General features: G+C 40.8%; 1 protein-coding gene across 4 annotated transcripts in view; it reads right to left on the minus strand.

Moving 5' to 3' along the window:
- Nucleotides 1-17,767, minus strand: part of LOC149795930 (uncharacterized) — a 150,062-nt gene that overhangs the window by 104,978 nt on the left and 27,317 nt on the right. Inside the window, exon 1 of one of the 4 annotated variants that reach the window (XM_089965852.1) lies at nucleotides 1,144-1,260. The exons of the other annotated variants lie outside the window; for them this stretch is intronic. The gene's annotated coding sequence lies outside the window, so the exon portion shown is untranslated. Of the gene's footprint in view, nucleotides 1-1,143; nucleotides 1,261-17,767 lie in introns of those variants that run through there. 4 annotated transcript variants of the gene reach the window in all.

Here is a 17,767-nt window from a genome sequence, read left to right on the forward strand (position 1 = left end):
CAGCAATCACATTCATTGTCCATGGAATGGTCTCACCAGGAGTTAATTCCCCCTGACTTTTCATTTCAATTCTTTGGCATGCAAAGCATTAGTAGGGATTTAAATTAGGTTCCTAGTAACAAAGAAAAAGTAATTATTTACCAAAATTATACATTTTTGTCTACGGTTATGAAGTTATAGCATCAAGGACTTAATTTTATTAATCCAATGCTGGAAAATTGTTGCACTATTGTCTCAAACTATATGGACTTTTCCCCACTTTTCTCTCTTGATTTAAATGTAAACATGACTAAAGTATAGTATGCAACTTGGGAAATGATCAGAATACATCATTTAATGTTGGAATTGAAAAATAAAACAAATAATTCATATGTATTTTACTTTTGAATATATTTCTTTCATGTACAAATTACAGCATTTCCTAGTGACATCAGAATACAGTTTTGACGTCATGAAACTACATTCAAGCTACTTCCGAGGGGTAAAGTAAATTAATTATGTAGTTGTCATCTTGAAAGTAAATACCATGCATAATATATCAAAATATTTGAAATTGAATACACAGTAAGACAAATTTTTCTGCAAGTTGACAACACATTCTCATTGATTCTTTAAGGTGGCGCTCTACAGTTTCGTATTTTATATCTTAGGTGCTGTTAAAAGAACTTTTAATTCCCTTTATTTTGACGTATGATTGATGGTTGCACTATGGGTTCTAGAGTATACAGCTTGGGCTCACTTAAGATGTGCTCGTTTAAAAAAACTGCAAGCTCCTCATGGTCATTTTCACTTTCTGGACTTTCAGAGGTAAATTGTAGAAAATAGAGCAGATAACTTTTTTCACTTTTCAGATATTTTGTACTTGGTTCACTGCACTTTCAGTAAATGCTATTGTCTACTTCAGCAAAATTCGTTTTCCCTATTTTAATAATTGCTTAAAGTTAGTGTACTTTTGATTAATTCTGGTTAATTTGTCAAGCACAGGGGAGCATCCATTTTGTTGTACCGTGTGCTTAGATCATGTACAATTTCCACAAGTACAGTATCCAAAGAAATGTTAGCCACATTACATAAAAGTAACATAGAGGTATGCCAACATTATCTCCATTATGCATCTTACAAACGCAAACAACTTCACCTTACCTTCGTCACTCTCTCAAAAGTTCAAATTAATTGGAGAGCGCCACCATTACTGAAAGATTCTGTGCCGTGTTCGGTACAAATATTAGACCCTAACGCATATTTACTGCAGGCTAGAAAGTGGTAGAATGTGCTACTTCCGTCCAGCAGATTTTGATAGAAAGGGATTTTGACCTAAGTGGCAAAAATGAAAGTTAATTCGCCGGATTGGATTCAGGACATGGTCAATTAAGAGTTATGCGTTGGTACATTACTGTCTTTTGAATGTATATGTGTAGTTTTTCAGTCTTCTTGCGATTCTGAAGCGATAAAAGATTCATGAGAAAAGTTGAATCGAGCGAAGGGTTGTGGTCACGCTTGCACTCCTTGTGTTTATTTATATTATCGATAAGGTGATTTCATATTGTTAGAGATTTCGCCGTACTTTATTGATAAAACGTCAGACTCCTGTGGCCATACATGGCGGCCAGTATTAATGGTGGAGGAAGAACCCGGGAAAACCCCAGAAAGAACCACCGACCCACGAGAAGCCACAGGGGCTCGTTACAAAGAAAATCAAGAGATGGGGGTTCTAACCTGTAATAATATAACACAAGGGAAGACACCGGTCCACACCCCTCGGCAGTTAGTTTATCCTAATTGCGTCTGCTAATTTCCAAATTCGGCCAGTCGTAATCAAGAATAGTTCAATTTTCAAAACAGCTCGACACACTTCTTTCAGTTTGTGATATAATGGATGTGATGTGATGTGATTTTGATTTTTTTAACGTAGCTTTAACAATTGTTCAGTCATATCGCTATGATGTCTGCAGTGTGGCAGTTTATAGTGATGTCTAGCACTGGTGCATCATGCCGCGGACATGTAGCATGATGTCCCACCCAGTCACATTATCCTGACACCAGGCCAACCAGTCCTAACACTAACCTCTTAATGCTGAACGCCAAGCGAGGCAGCTGTTGGTACCATTTTTTATTTCTCTGATATGACTCGGCCGGGGATCGAACCCACAACCTCCCGCCAGAGGCGTAGCTATGATATTTTGCGCCCTGGGACGAACTATAAAATTGGCGCCCCAGCCCCCTTCCCGTTTAATCACATTTTTGAATATTACCCTTGTTTACTTATTATAATGTAACGTTGTAAGCCTCATTTTGGCACCCCTGTACCTTGGCGCCCAGGGACATATGTACCCCGCTGCCCCCCCCCCCCCCCCAGCTACGCCTCTGCCTCCCGCATCCGAGGCGGACACTCTAACCACTAGGCGACCGGAGTGGTTGTGATATAATGGAGAAAATGCAATAATTGTTCGCCGATCTTGACGTATGGACATCATCCCTACTCACAGCATGACAGTCTTGGATTTCACCATTGACCGAAAGGTAAGATCCGAACAAACTCGAGTGCGCAATTCCACGGTAAATACAAGCAGATGAAATCAAAAAAAGAAATGGACAATTTTATTGTGCCATGGTAAATTTAGATTATTAGCGTATATATTTATGTATTTACCAAGGGGTCTTTGAAGTTCTATGTGACCTACTGTTATTGTTATGCGTTGGGGTGGAATGTTCCCAATATTTATTTGAATTACTATGGAATTCCCACCCTGGGTTGTTTTTGTAGGAAGTGAAATTAGTTATTGAGAGAGGTAAAGCTCCAAGGACCCAGTCAGCAATACTGACAATTAAATTATTAAGAACACAAAGGTGAAATCCAAAAGAATAACAATTTAATACAAATTAAACGATATTAATTTCTCAACCAATCTTCTTCCTCTTGACCATGTGACAACCTATTTCATCACGTGATTATAGTGTGAGATGGCTTTCCCCTGTACTTGGTTTCTATTCATCTGTGTTACTCCACCAATTCCTTTCCTCCTTCCGGCATTTTCTGTATTCTGATTCTTCCTATCCTCTTCCCCTTTTGTCTTCTTTTCTCCTCCTCCTCCTCCTCTCTCTCTCTTCCTCCAGCAACTAGGCTTGTTCTCGGCCTACATCCTGTCTCTCTGAGACTCGGGACTTGACTACCCGGTAGTTCTGTCCCCAAAAGCTTCCTACGAAAAACACAAGGACATTAGCATTTGTGTTAGCCATCTCACCTCACACTACATCAACAATCAATCTATCATCAGATCAATGCTATCTACATCTTTGGTCACGCATTCGTGCACATAAAAAAACCCACATGTTCTTATAGAAAACAATGTTGCAATAAAGCGGTATCCTAATTATCATACAGAAATCACTAAATTGCATAACATCAATATATATATATATTCTTAATCTCATTATTCTCAACAATATCACAAAAAACAGGCGCATTTCTGTACATTACTCCCCCACAAGTGTACACAAATATTCAAATATCCATATTATTTACATTTACACACTGCAACCATTTCCAAAGTTACAATTTAATTCAACAGTTGCAAAATCTAGAAAATCACATAAATAAATACACTAGTTTACCACGAAGTAACTAAACAGCTTATTACAATATTAATTCTAACGAGCGAGCAATGTACATAATCATAGCTCATTTCTCAAGTAAGCATGTAAATTAAACAATACAAAGGTAATTCTATGTACTAACAATTCTAGTAAGTAAATATACATACTGCACATAATTACAATTACAATACCGTAACAATCTGCAACAATCAAGCAAATAACTCACTGACCTTTACGAAGCTTTCTGTCCTTGAATGTACCAAGGTTTTTCCCGCCAAATCACGAGTGGCTCCCAAAGTTATTGCTACAACTTGTCAGCACGATGCTTCACAATGACTAATTCGTTCCCAGCCCAAATGACTGTTAAATTCTGGTTCGAATTGATGGCCCCACCCTTTCTCAGTTCTGATTGGATATCAATTCTACCCCAGTCGGTCCAGATTAACAGACGAGCCTCAGGCCATCTGTCAATGCAGGGATATTTACAACAGCATTGAGGGTCCTTTGTTCTTGAACAAAGCTTTTAACGTCTGTATGTGAGTTTTAACACCTAACGAAGCAGCTCTTGTACAAACACGAATCGCCACGACAGTGCAGGGTCGACATACTCATGGCGCTAACCCATTCTTTTGTTCCTCGACTTACGTAATCGCGGCAGGAAAATGTGACAGGGTCCCTCAGTCCTACACTCATGTAGGTTCTTTAAAATGTGACACCTTATCTCAGGAGGGGCCACCAATAGCAACAATGACTGCTTACTATGAGTGGTCTCCCAATGCTTATATAACAGGCCATCTTGGACCTCCAAACTAGTCCACTGTCTCAGCAGGGACTTCGCTTCCTGTCTCTACCAAACTAATTGAAAGGGAAGAGGTTTTTCAGCACCTTCTTCCTTTAATTGCAACACTAACCCTATACAAAGGTCATTCTGTTGAAACTCTTAGTTGTTCCACACCCAAGTGCCTAACCAATTCGACTCGCTTTTGGCTTTACCGCTGGAGCCATACACCTCACGTGCAGTATTTTGCTTTGCTTATTCTCTACAGAAGTCTCTTCGGACTGTTTGAGAAACTGTTCCAACAACAGTCCGGTTTACAATTTCTTTGCACTAACACGCAAGCAGTCCTGGCAATCGTCGCGCTTACATTTATGCGGGATCCTGCTTTGTCTATTTGCATTTCCATGCGAAGAACCTTTACGGTGTTATATTTCAAAGTCATACGCATCTAATACTGATAAACATCGCGCGACCATGCCTTCTGGTTCTTTGAAATTTTTAAGTCACTTCAGCGAACTATGGTCTGTCCTGACAATGAATTTTCTTCCCCACAAATAGTGTTTGAATTCTTTGACTAATGTAACTACAGCTAATAATTCCCTGTAGGTAATACAATAGTGCCTCTGTTGTTTATTCAGAGTCCTACTAGCGTAAGCTATAATTCTCTTCTTATCATCTTGGAGCTGCGATAAAACCGCTTCAGTACCATACGAACTTGCATCTGTGTCTAGAATAAATGTTCCATCCCTGTTGGGATATGTCAGAATAGGTGCTGTTGTCAAAATTGTTTTCAGCTTATCAGAAGCCTCATGATGGGGTTGTGACCAAGTAAAGGGTTGGTTTTTCTGAGTCAACTGAGATAAAGGATATGCTATTGAGGAGAAGTTTTTAATAAACCTCCTATAATAGGAAGCTGTACCAAGGAAGCTTACTTCCAACACATTTTTCGGTGTTGGCCAATTTTTAACACTCTCTTCCTTCTTTGGATCACATTTTATACCGTCTTCGAACATAATGTGTCCAAGATAAGAAATGTGCTTTTGAAACAAAGTACATTTTAACGGTTTAAATTTTACGTTGGCCTCTTGGAAGCACTCGAAGACTAATTTCAAATTTTCCAGAGCTGGTTCAAAAGTACTACCAATCATGATAATGTCATTTAGATATGCTAAACACTGCTCAAAGTCATTCCGTGTAGCATGACTTGGACCAAACGCATAAGAGAGCGAGTTAGATAGACCAAACGGCAATACCTTAAACTGAAATATTCCTTTGTAACTAGCAAATGCTGTTTTCTCTCTATCATTTTCGTCTAACGTTACCTGGCAGTATCCACTAGCAAGATTTAACATGGAAAACCATTTTGCCCCAGACAGTGCGTCAAGGGAATCGTCAATTCTAGGAAGCGGATATGCGTCTTTACCAGTTACAGCATTCAATTTCCTGTAATCTACGCAAAATTGAGGCATTCCATCTTTCTTAGTTACCAAACAATAGGTGCAGCCCAAGGGCTATCACTTGGTTATATTACATCTTCAGCAAGCGTGCGTTCAATCTTTTTCCACTTCTTTCTGAGATAATGGTAATCTACGAGAAGGCAATTTTATAGGTTTACTGTCACCAGTGTCTATTACATGTTTTATTTTATCAGTTCTGCCTAACATACCATCGGGTCCTACAAAGACATCGGCGTACTAGGCTATGAGTATCTGCAACGATCTCTTTTTGTTCGAATGAAACCTTTTCAGATACTCTGTCTACCAAAGGTTTAAGATGATTTGGCACTGGTTTATCTGAATTGCAAGGTGTCTCGAATTTTGAAACAGTCCCAGAGCAAACATTGCACAGGATGTGTTTGAGCTATCGGTACCCCTTTCTTCAGTGTGAGCGGTTCAGAGGTAAAATTCACTACGGAAATAAAACACTTCGGAATTCTCAATTTTTACTAAAGACTTTGGCAAAATCAAACCAGTTTCTTCTGAAAATTGTTTGAGAGGTTCGACCATGCCCTCTCTGGTTATTTCCCATTCTCCCTGTATGTATCCCTTAACAAACATATTTGATTTTGGAGGGATAGCGATCGAGTCCGTGACATTTATTCATGCACAGGAAAAGCTGTTTTCCTTTCTGATTTTCAGCTTTCTAATTTTCAGAATGCCATTCTTCAAATTTAAGTTGGCATTATTTTTTTTCTAGAAAATCCAAACCAATTATTCCAGGTAACCCGTCTAGATCAGTCTAGATCAGCAACTATTGCGTTCCTTTCAAAAGCTCTACCACCCATCTTTAATTTGAAGACAGCTTGCCCATAAATGTTGAATAAACCTGCGTCTGTAGCTGTTTTAAATCAGGTTTTCCCGACACAAGTCTTTTAAAAACTTGTTTAGAAATAAGTGTTACAGCGGACCCAGTATCTACTAAAAATTTCACAGACGTTTGACACATGCGGACAGACACAAAATGACAGGTTTTGGCAATAGCATTTACTCTTAAAGTTGGCCTTTCAGAGTCTTTATTACTCTTCTTACTGTGTTTATAACAGTGGGCCAAACTGTTGGCCTCAAGACCAGTCCGTTCTAGTTTAACTCTACACCATTCTTAGCCGATTGTTCCGGCTTCACCTGATTATCTAAAATACTATTAGGTCTGTTCGGGTTCTTTTTCATGGGGCAGTCTCGACTCATGTGACCCAATCCATGATAAGTGTAACACTCTATCTGATTGGCTCTGGCAGTCTGACGATCTGCTCGATAGGTAGTATTCCTATCCTTCTTTTATATATTGCCAATTACCATATTTATCTGTCCTTGTATTTTCTGTCAACAGTTTCGCCACAGTGTCCACAGATTCTTGGATAGCTTTAACTACCCTTGTAAGGTTATCAATATTCGAACGCGTGTTACTGTCTTTACTTTCTGGTTACCTGTCTCGGTATTGCTTTGGGGCAGGTCCTGTTTAGACCCAAGAGCTCTAACAGGGATCTCCTTATTTATAGGTTTCTGTAAATTTGGCCAAGCCCCTTCAAAGGCCTCATACTCAATGGCACTGGCCATTGCATCATCTGGAGTTTTGGGATGCCCAAATTGAACATACTTTCTAATTTCCTGACTCCCTAGCCCACATATATATTGATCTATCAATATGTCTTCCCTAGCCAAAACGGGAATCATCGGAAATGCGTGACAGGCTAGTCGCCTCAACGCATAACCATAGTCTGCAGCGGACTCTGGTTTTTGTCTGTTTCTAAACTCGCATCTATAAGCAGTTTCCCTTTCTATCGGACTGAATCTTTGTTCTAAACCAGCTTTAAGAAAGTCATAGTCCCCTATTTTAGTTCGGTCTAAATCACCTAGTAACTGTTATGCTACTTCTCTTAAACTCATTGCAAGTTGTTGAGCTCTTTTACTTTTATTCCAATTATTCCAATAAGCAACTTGCTCAAATGTACAATATAATCTTGCCATTCAACGTTTTTGCCATCGAATTTGTCAGGTTCTTTTTCTTTCCTAAATCGTTCGGTACCTTCTGAGTATTTATTTTGCCCAAATTCATTCGCTTTGTTTGAATCCTTGTGACTGAAGTCACCACCAGAACGATCGTACGCAGTACAGTTAGAATTGTGTATTACCAAGTTTACGCAACGCCCACTTGACCTTGAATTGGGCTAATCGTTTCACACGACTCGGGATTCCTCAGCTTCTGATGTCAAGTGACCACTATCTACCACCCAAGAGCAAGCTGAAGGCACGGACTCATTTGTGCAACAACCATTTGAACAACAGGAAATATCTCACAATATACTGTCATCCCATGCAGCATCTCGAGTTTTGGAGAGATTCTTTTCGTGCGAATTGTTTCTGTCAGCACGAAGGAAATGGGACTCCAATTTTTGTTTTTGTGAGAGGAAGCGACGTTTGAATACTTGACCAAGGGGTCATCCATAAATGACGTCACGCGATTTTGGCCGATTTTTTACCACTACTCTCCCTCGTCACACATTTTTTAAACAAATTCCTTGGCCTCGTCACACATTGTCACAAATGTGTGACCCCCTCCCCCCAAGGTGCGTGAGGTCATTTATGGATGGTCCCCAAGAAGCAGTGTTACCGCATGTCGGATTGTGCACATTCTGCTTTTTAGCGAATTGGTCCACAAAATAACGGTGTTTATTTTCCTTGCATGTGTCCTGGTGATATAATTCATCACTTTTAATAGCGTTTTCACCATTGACCGAAAGGTAAGTTTGTTCGGATCTTACCTTTCGGTCAATGGTGAAATCCAAGATTGTCCGAATGCAAAATTGCACTGTGAGTAGGGTTAATGTCTAGACGTCAAGATCGGCGAACAATTATTGCATTTTCTCCATTATGTCACAAACTGAACGAAGTGTGTCGAGCTGTTTTGAAAATTGAACTATTCTTGATTACGACTGGCCGAAGTTCGAAATTAGCAGACGCAATTAGGATAATATAGCAGTGTTGGAACTGCTGAGGGGTGCGGACCGGTGTCTTCCCTTGTGTTATATTATTACGGGTTAGAACCCCCATCCCTTGATTTTCTTTGTAACGAGCCCCTGTGGTCAGGAAAGATAACGCAAGACTCTCGCCATGACAGCTTTTCTACATAAGGCTTGAAAGAATAAAAGCAAGATGTTTGAAATTCCAATGTTTTTCTTGAAAAAAGGAGAAACTTCACGCATTTGGTCTGGTGTTACTTTGCGCACAAAATGAGATATGCCGTTTGCGTGGCTAGAAAATCAAAATGGCAGATATAGATTATTCTATGTCACGTGAAAACAACGGATTTCTCCATTATCCATATCTATATACAGTACCTGTGATATAAGCCTGCTGAACCACGAATATAAGAGTTAACAGTTTCATGTCGATTGTCAATGCCATCAGAGAATTATCCTTGACTCAAAATTTGACTTTGCAAGTTTCGCTATTTGAAATTTTAGGCGGCGGCACGATTTACCCAACTATACCCAAATACACCCAAATACTGTCCAGAAACAAGCACGTCATACAATTACAACTAAAGAGATTTTAAATTAATTGCAAAAGTTAAGTTCTGGATTACACCTTCGACATTTAGATACAATTAGCTATTGTGTGGTCAAATTTTGTCTTTTGGTAATTTGCTGTTTGATGATCAATATATGTATATATAACCAAATACTTCTGAAGACCTCCCAAAAATATATGTTTAAATGCTACTAAAACATGAGTAGTGAATGGGGGTACTTTAGCCTCTATGGGAATTAGCGGTACAGGACCCCTTGGGATCGTTTAGCCCCAATGGAAATTTAACATGGGGGAAAAATCGTGGGATCGTTTAGCCTCAAGGGGAAATTAACATGGGTGGGACAGTATAGCCTCAAGGGGAATTGAATATGGGAAATGGAATAGGGTGGGGACCCTGTTTTATTATGGTCCCGACCTGATAGGTCTATGGAAAGTGAACAGGGGAGAGGGATATAAAACACGCACACACACACACGCACACACACATATAAAATAAAAAAATAAAAAGGGTAGGCAATTGAAAGTCAATCTCTTTTCGAGAAATTGGAGTGGCCCTGAAAAGGGTCTTTAGGTTTATGTTAATGTATCCATTATCATAAAGGGCACCGCATTGGTCTTCTTTTCCTTAGGCTGCGCCTCACTGTAGGACCGTAAATCAGGACTCTTTTCAGGCATTCTTGCCTCTCCACGTAAATCCTACTTATCCATAGGGTGGTGTCGGTCCTATGGACAAGTGTCCACTTGGACCGGACATACATGGGTATGTCCGTCCGAAACATCATTGTTGACACAAGGGTTGAAGATTGAACATCGGTCCACATCTTGAGGCTCCGAGAACAGGTGAATCAATGCAGTGAACTGCGTTTATTTATAGGTAGAGAAAGGATTGAAACGGATTGAGTTCATTGACCAATCCAAACACGCGTTACAAAATTCATTCAGCCCACGTCCAATCGGAAGAGAGCAGTCTGTGACGTCACGTGGTCTATATAGATTCGCTAGCGCCTGTGTGTAGTCAATATATGCGAGAGTTTTTGAACATGACGGAAACTCAGAAAACGATCTATTGGGGTGCATCAGCAGTGGAGACCGCCCAAGGGAACCCGGACTTACTTTCAGAAGAGGTGAATTGGGATTTTGTGGATTTTCTTACCTCGCAAGAATTTGTTCCGGAACCTTCGTCACCTTCATTACCGCACGTGGAGAATTTTAGACAGAGACAGAAAGAAGAATTGGAGAAATTTATACAACGGCAAAAGGAAGCGGAACAAGCTTTTCTCCTACAGCAACAGCAACAAGAAGAAGAGGTAAGAAAAAACAAGAAGAAGAAGCAAAGAAACAAGAGGGTGAAAGTCAAACCGTCACGATACTATTGGACATTTTAGCGGAGTTAAGGAGTCTGAAACAAATGTATCAGACTTCTTTATCACGACTGAAGAGAACCTTCCCGAGCTAAACACGCCAACCCTGTGAATAAGCCTACCGTACCACCCTTAGTGATTTCAACCAAATCATCGTCATCAGAAGTAGGCCTCGGCCGTGGCAAAGGCTTAAGGCAGTTAAAGTTGATTGCTTAAACTCACCCCTACACCAAAAAAGGCCCTCTTAAGGGCCACACACGTCTCTCGAAAAGAGATAGACTTTCAATTGCCAATAACTAAAAAAAAAAAAAACATTTTACCCCTATACGTGTCTGTGTATGAGTGCGTGAGTGTAGGTTCTTATTTTAAAATCAAAAACCCAAAGACACTTACCTTTTATAATTTTATTCTTTTATCAATATTTACAATTCAATTCACAATTCAAAACAAATCACTCTTGAAAAGTTCATTGACTTCTTCTGTCTCATCATTTACTCTGTTTTTTCAATTTCTTCACAGACACAGTCTTTTCCTCTTCTTCCTCCTCACAGTCTTCCCTTCTTTTCTTCTCCAGTTTCTTTTTCTTTGCCTCTTGTGAATAGAATTGTCTTCTTTCTTCGTCTGAAGAATCCCTCTCTTCTTCCTCTGAAGAACCCCTCTCTTCTCTCTTCTTTTGACTCCTCTTGTTTCTTTTTGGGGCAATCTGGAGACCAATGTCCTTTTTCTTCACAATAATAACAGGTATCTTGACTTTTGTCTTTTCTAACCCCTTTTTTTTCTTTTTTGACGGTCTGAACACTCTGAAGACCAATGCCCTTTCTTCTGACAGATATAGCAAGTATCTTCAGTTTTACCTCGAAAGGAAGGAGAGTAGTCCGTCGGCTGGTATGAAGAAAATTTTCTAATGACCCCTCGCAAAGCTCTGATGAAACGTTCGATTTGGCTAGTCTCTTCCATCGTTGTGCTCGGTTTAAGAGTGAAATGAATAGTGAAAGGACAACACATAGCCTTTTTTATACGACGGTCTGCGATGACTATTAATTAGCCCATTGTATTTAAACTTTGGTCATTTGACTTTTTGCTTTCAAGATCAAACGATCCAATTCATTTGAGAAGAAAGAAGAAGAAAGTAAGAGGCAGAAACGTGATCTATCGCCTCGTACCAGGGCTGAAGTCTTGGCACAAATTCATGCCAGTGATTTTGAAGATGACAATAGTGAACCAGAATCCAAACCCTCTAAACAAAGTTCACTACCCTTAGTTAACCCTGAAAAATACTATTCCATTCGAGAGACGGAAAAGCCCTCCTCTAGAAAATTTAGAACCACGGCTTACAAATACACGGTGAAATTTAAAGATTTCAAGGCCGAAGTACCGTTAGAGAAAACAGAAGGGTTCATCACCAGGGTGTGGGATTCTTTGCTCACCACACTCAAGCGACAATGTCAACCCAAAGAAGACGATCGCTTGAGACTTTCCATACAACACGACGGTTTGAAATCCCCTGTTTGGATCGAGTTTAGCGTCCCTGCAGAATTCATTGCTTCCAAAGTCATGGACAAGAATCAACACGTACAACAGTAGCTTCTCGTGGGTCGGTGGTTCTTTCCAGGGGTTTTCCGGGTTCTTCCTCCACAATTAATACTGGCCGCCATGTATAGCCTATCTTGTGCTGAAAAATGGCGTTAAATCCTACAACAACAACAACAACACGTACAACAATCCAATGACCAGTTTGACATCACCGATGGAAAAGCCACACTGGACATGACCCACGTCTCTCCTCCTCAAGGGACAGGACGCAAAAAGATGTTATAGGTGGACGACCTTCGCAGCACCAAAAAGAGTCTCGTCCGAATTAACAACCCTCAAGACCAGATGCGTTTAGCCCGAGCCATCGTGGTGGGACGAACTTATGTCAACAAGAACGACACGGTAGAATGGAAAAGAGCCTGGAAAACTATTCGACAATCGGACCGAGCCAAACAACGAAACGAATCAGAACTCTTGTCACGACAAGCTGGCCTGTCCAATGACACATCCTGCAGCATTTCTGAGATGCAAAAATTGCAAGATGTCCTAGCTCCACGCTACACCTTGAAAGTGCACCCTCAAGAAGTGCGCAGACCTCTGTTGTTTCGAGGCCAAGACTTTAAGGATGGAAAATACATTCACCTTTATCATCGCGATGACCATTTCGATACCATTACCAGTATCACCGCATTCCTGGGATACGGTTATTACTGTGAGAAATGTGACTATGGCTATAACAATCGAGAGCAACACAAACATTGCGGATCGAAATGTTCAGGATGTTTGGCCTGTCCACCCTGTCTGAACGAAGGGCAAGAACCACTGCATTGTCCTGCTTGTCTGCGCACGTTTGTCAGCCCTGCCTGTTACCAACAACATCTGAAGACGCAAGGTTCACAGCAGAAATGTGCTTGTCAACTCCTGAGATTGTGCACTACCTGTGGACAAGGCATACGTACCAATACTGTCAAGGCACACGTATGTCGAGGAAAGAAAAAATGTCACATTTGTCATCACATCGTGGACTTGGAACACCAATGATACGTGCAAAAATACCAACCCCAACCAGAGAAAGAGGATGGTCACAAGAATAAAAAGGCAATTTCATCTTTTTCGATTTCGAATGCATGCAAAAGAGACCGGTATTCACATTCCTAATTTCTGCGTGGCTCATCGAGCGTGCGAAAGGTGCATTCAAGAACCTATCTTCAGTCATTGCCCTCACTGCAGCAAGATTCCTGGAGGGCGTGAAAAAATCTTTCGGGGACCGAACACGCTAGCCGATTTCGCCCAATGGGTCTTAGACCCCATCGACAAGACGTGGAGCCAAGAGGACATCGAATGTTACGGAGATTGTCATCGTCATGCTACGGTGATGGCTCACAATTTCTCCGGATACGATGGACAGTTTCTTTTGAGATAATATACGGAACAAGGCACCGAGCGTCCTAAAGTCACTTTGAACGGAGCCAAAATTATTTTCATGCAAGTGGGACAAGTGCAGTTTAAAGATTCGATGAGTTACTTGGCCATGCCTTTGAGTCGAATGCCTAAAACGTTTGGAATGACAGAAATGGCTAAGGGGTACTTTCCACACTTTTTCAATACGGAAGCCAATCAACACGCCGTTCTACCCCATTTACCTGAGGTTCACTATTACGACCCCGACAACATGCGTACCGAACAACGAGAAGCTTTCTACGCTTGGTACCAGGTCCATGCCTACGACCCTTTCGACTTTCAGGAAGAAATGCTAAAGTATTGTCGTTCCGACGTAGACATTTTACGACGATGCTGTGGAAAATTTCGAGAACTGTTCATGGAACACGGAGGGGTCGATCCTTTGAAAGAAGCTTGCACCATTGCCAAAGCGTGTTCCTTAGTGTACCGCCAACGATTCATGCCTGAAAACACCGTGGCTGTCATCAGTCCTCAAACGACCAACTATGTCAAACGTTAATACTCGGTCAAAGCCCTACGCTGTTTACATTACTTGTGTGACAAGGAAGACAAATGGATTCAGCATGCCCGCAACGGAGGGGGCGAAAAGACCATCAGAACGCATTCGGTCGATGGCTGGGACCTAGAAAACCCCAAGCGCGTGTACGAATTTAACGGTCACTTATTTCACGGATGTCCCGTCTGTTACCCTGACCGCAGCACTAAAAATCAGTTTTTACAACGAACCATGGAAGACTTGTACCAGACCACTTGTCAGCGACGTCTAAAGTTAGAACAGGAAGGATACCAAGTGGTGGAACTGTGGGAACACGAATACGATCACCGTTTGAAAACCGATCCCGAGTTTAAACGTCTCGTGGAAAGTTAACACGGACTTATACCATCCCGTCTTACCTCATCATTGCCAGGGCAAACTGATGTTTCCCTTGTGTCGTACTTGTGCCGAAACGTGCAACCAAGATTAACCTTGTCAGCACACCCAGGAAGAACGGGCCTTGATGGGGACGTGGGTCAGCATAGAATTGTTCAAAGCTCTGGACATGGGAAAACAACTGTTAGAAGTGTACGAAATTTGTCACTTTCCCAAGACACAACAATACCACAAGGGTGACCCCAAGCAGAAAGGCATTTTCGCAGACTACGTGGATGCCTTTTTGAAACTGAAGCAAGAAGCCAGATGCTATCCGTCCTGGTGTCACACTCCCGAAGACCAAAAGACATTCAAAGAGAAATACTGGGCACAAGAAGGCATCACTTTAGATCACATCGAGAAAAACGAAGGCAGGCGATCGTTTGCCAAAGTGATGTTAAATTGCTTGTGGGGTAAAATGGCACAACGACCGTGTTTATCCAAGACGGAATATTTGACAGAACCTTCTCGCTACTTCCAGATGATTCACGACAAAACTAAATTCATGAAACACGTGGACGTCGTTCGCGAAAATTTGATCTTGGTCAATTACGAAGAAGATCTGGACTTTGTACAAGACGACCCCTTTGGAAATGTCATCATTGCGGCTTACGTGACAGCTCATGCTCGCTTAAAATTGTACGAAGCTTTAGAACTGTTAGGGGAACGCGTCCTGTACTTTGACACGGACAGTTGCATTTACATCGATCACCCGAGTCAACAACACCCTGACATCGAAGGAGACCGTTTAGGAGCCTGGACAGACGAGCACCCCGACGACAAGATTCTAAGTTTCGCCAGTGGTGTTCCTAAAAATTACGGCTACGAATACCGGGACAAACAAAGAGAAGTGCACACGAAGTGTAAAGTGAAAGGATTGACTCTGAATTATCGTACCAGTCGAGTGGTCAACTTTGGGGTATTGAAAGAAGCCTTGCAATCTGGAGAGGATGGAAACTTTAAAGTGGCCACCTATCAACCCAACAAGATTGTACGTTTACCCACGTCGACCCTTGGAAAAAGTCTATTAAATCGTGTACCAGAAGCGAGTGCGACTTCCCAACCACTTTACTTTGCTGTATGGACACGTTGGTATCAATCATCCCGCCTCTGCACTCCCAAGAAAAAAGTAAAAGGAGACTGGGGAAGAAGATGTGTGTGTGGTGCCAGGCCTGGAAGGTGCCATCATTAACCAGGTGTCACTGGAGTTAAAAAAACAGCCCTTTTCAGGGCTACCCAATACTCTAGAAAAGAAATAGTAATCGATTTGCCAATGTGTGTATGTAGAGTAGTGTGAATATGAACACTATTTTTTCTTGTGTGTGTGTGTGTGTTTGTGTGTGTGTGTTTTGCAAGCGCTCAAGTACATTAATGTGGTTGGTACATTATTGGGTTTAATAATAATGCTCTGCGTGTGTGAATAGTAGATTTGGGGTTTGTTTATTGCTGTTTCACGTATGTGGATAGTAGATAATATGAAATGATAAAAGTAGGGGATGTTTTCCTTCACGTCCGCGCGTTTTAAGTAATGATATAGGTAATATAAATTTTATGTCTTTGGGGATGTTTTCCTTCACGTCCGCGCTTTAACTATAAGAACACACAAGGTTTGATGTTCGAATCCTTCTAAGGAATAAACAAAGAAGATGGAGGTGACAAAATTATTCAACAATTTGAGAGATAGCTATTTTTGGATCATGGATGGGACTTATGTAGTAGAAAGACTGAATAAGGAAGGAAGATTTGAAGGTAGCCTGAACGATGTGAAGAGTCTTGGAATAGCAAAAGATCAAATAGGGGGAATGATTGAGGAAGAAGTAGAAAGGATCAGAGGATTCATTGACCCACCTTACGTGAGAGTACTCAGTAGGTACTTTAAAGGAGGCCTTGGATCATATCATAGAAGATAGGAGCTTCCTAGAAAATAGCTTTCATTGGACTGACTGGTGGTACGTAAAGTGGGGTTGTAACCAGTTGATAAAAGCAGAAGAACTAATTAGAGAGGTAATGAAAGTAGAAGTGTTGAAGATAAAAGAAAAATGGAGCAAAGAGAGAAAGGAAGAAGAGAAGAAGAAGAAGAAATTAGAGTTTGAAAGATTAAATAACAACTGGATGAAGCTCCAACAGAAATTCAGAGAGATGGGCCATCCTGACTGGATAACAGAGGAGTAGAAGAAGAGGAAGAAGAAAGGAATAATGAAAAAAGTGAGGACTTGGTGGAAGAAGTGGAGGAGTTAGAAGAAGAAGAAGAAACCCAAAGGCCCTTTTCAGGGCCACTCATAGGTCTCGAAAAGAGATACACTTTCAATTGCCTTAGCCCCATTTTTTTATTTTGTTTATTGTGTGTGTGTGTGTGTGTTTTATACCCCTCTTCCCTGTTCCCTTTCCATAGGCCTATCAGGTCGGGACCATATTAAAATAGGGTCCCGACCCTATTCCATTTCCCATATTCAATTCTCCTTGAGGCTATACAGTCCCACCCATGTTAATTTCCCCTTGAGGCTAAACGATCCCACGATTTTTCCCCATGTTAAATTTCCATTGAGGCTAAACGATCCCAAGGGGTCCTGTAATGCTAATTCCCATTGAGGCTAAGGTATCCCTATTCACTACTAACATGCCAATACCATCAAAATGCTCTCAAATATATATAAATATACCTAAATTTACTCGGATGTTTCTATTCTATGTCACAACTTCCGTCTTTATTTTCATAGGCCTGATAATTATTTCTTTATTCGCATTAATTCAAGTTGTATTTTCTGCTGCTGAGTTCGTTCGGCAGTTTGTTTCGTTCTATTATATGCAAGCTCCGACAATTTAAATAATTATCTGGTAACTGACAGTCATGGGCTGAATTAATGACATCAACCTTGGTTCTTTCGAGTTCTCTGTCGCAACTGATAAGCAACTGTATTGTGAAAGGCACAATACTGTACTGCACCTTTTTGGTAACTTTTGACGTTGTAAAGGTGACTACATTCATATACGGGTGTAATTGTAAAGTCAAATTAGAATTAAAATAATGTTATGTTTTATCTTTTATTGAAGTGGCGAAAATACATTAATATAGCAGTTATTTCCTAAATACAGATGTATCTGT

The sequence above is a fragment of the Sinohyriopsis cumingii genome, chromosome 7 (assembly GCF_028554795.1).
Source record: "Sinohyriopsis cumingii isolate HCF-2022 chromosome 7, ASM2855479v2, whole genome shotgun sequence".
Lineage (NCBI taxonomy): Eukaryota > Metazoa > Mollusca > Bivalvia > Unionida > Unionidae > Sinohyriopsis > Sinohyriopsis cumingii.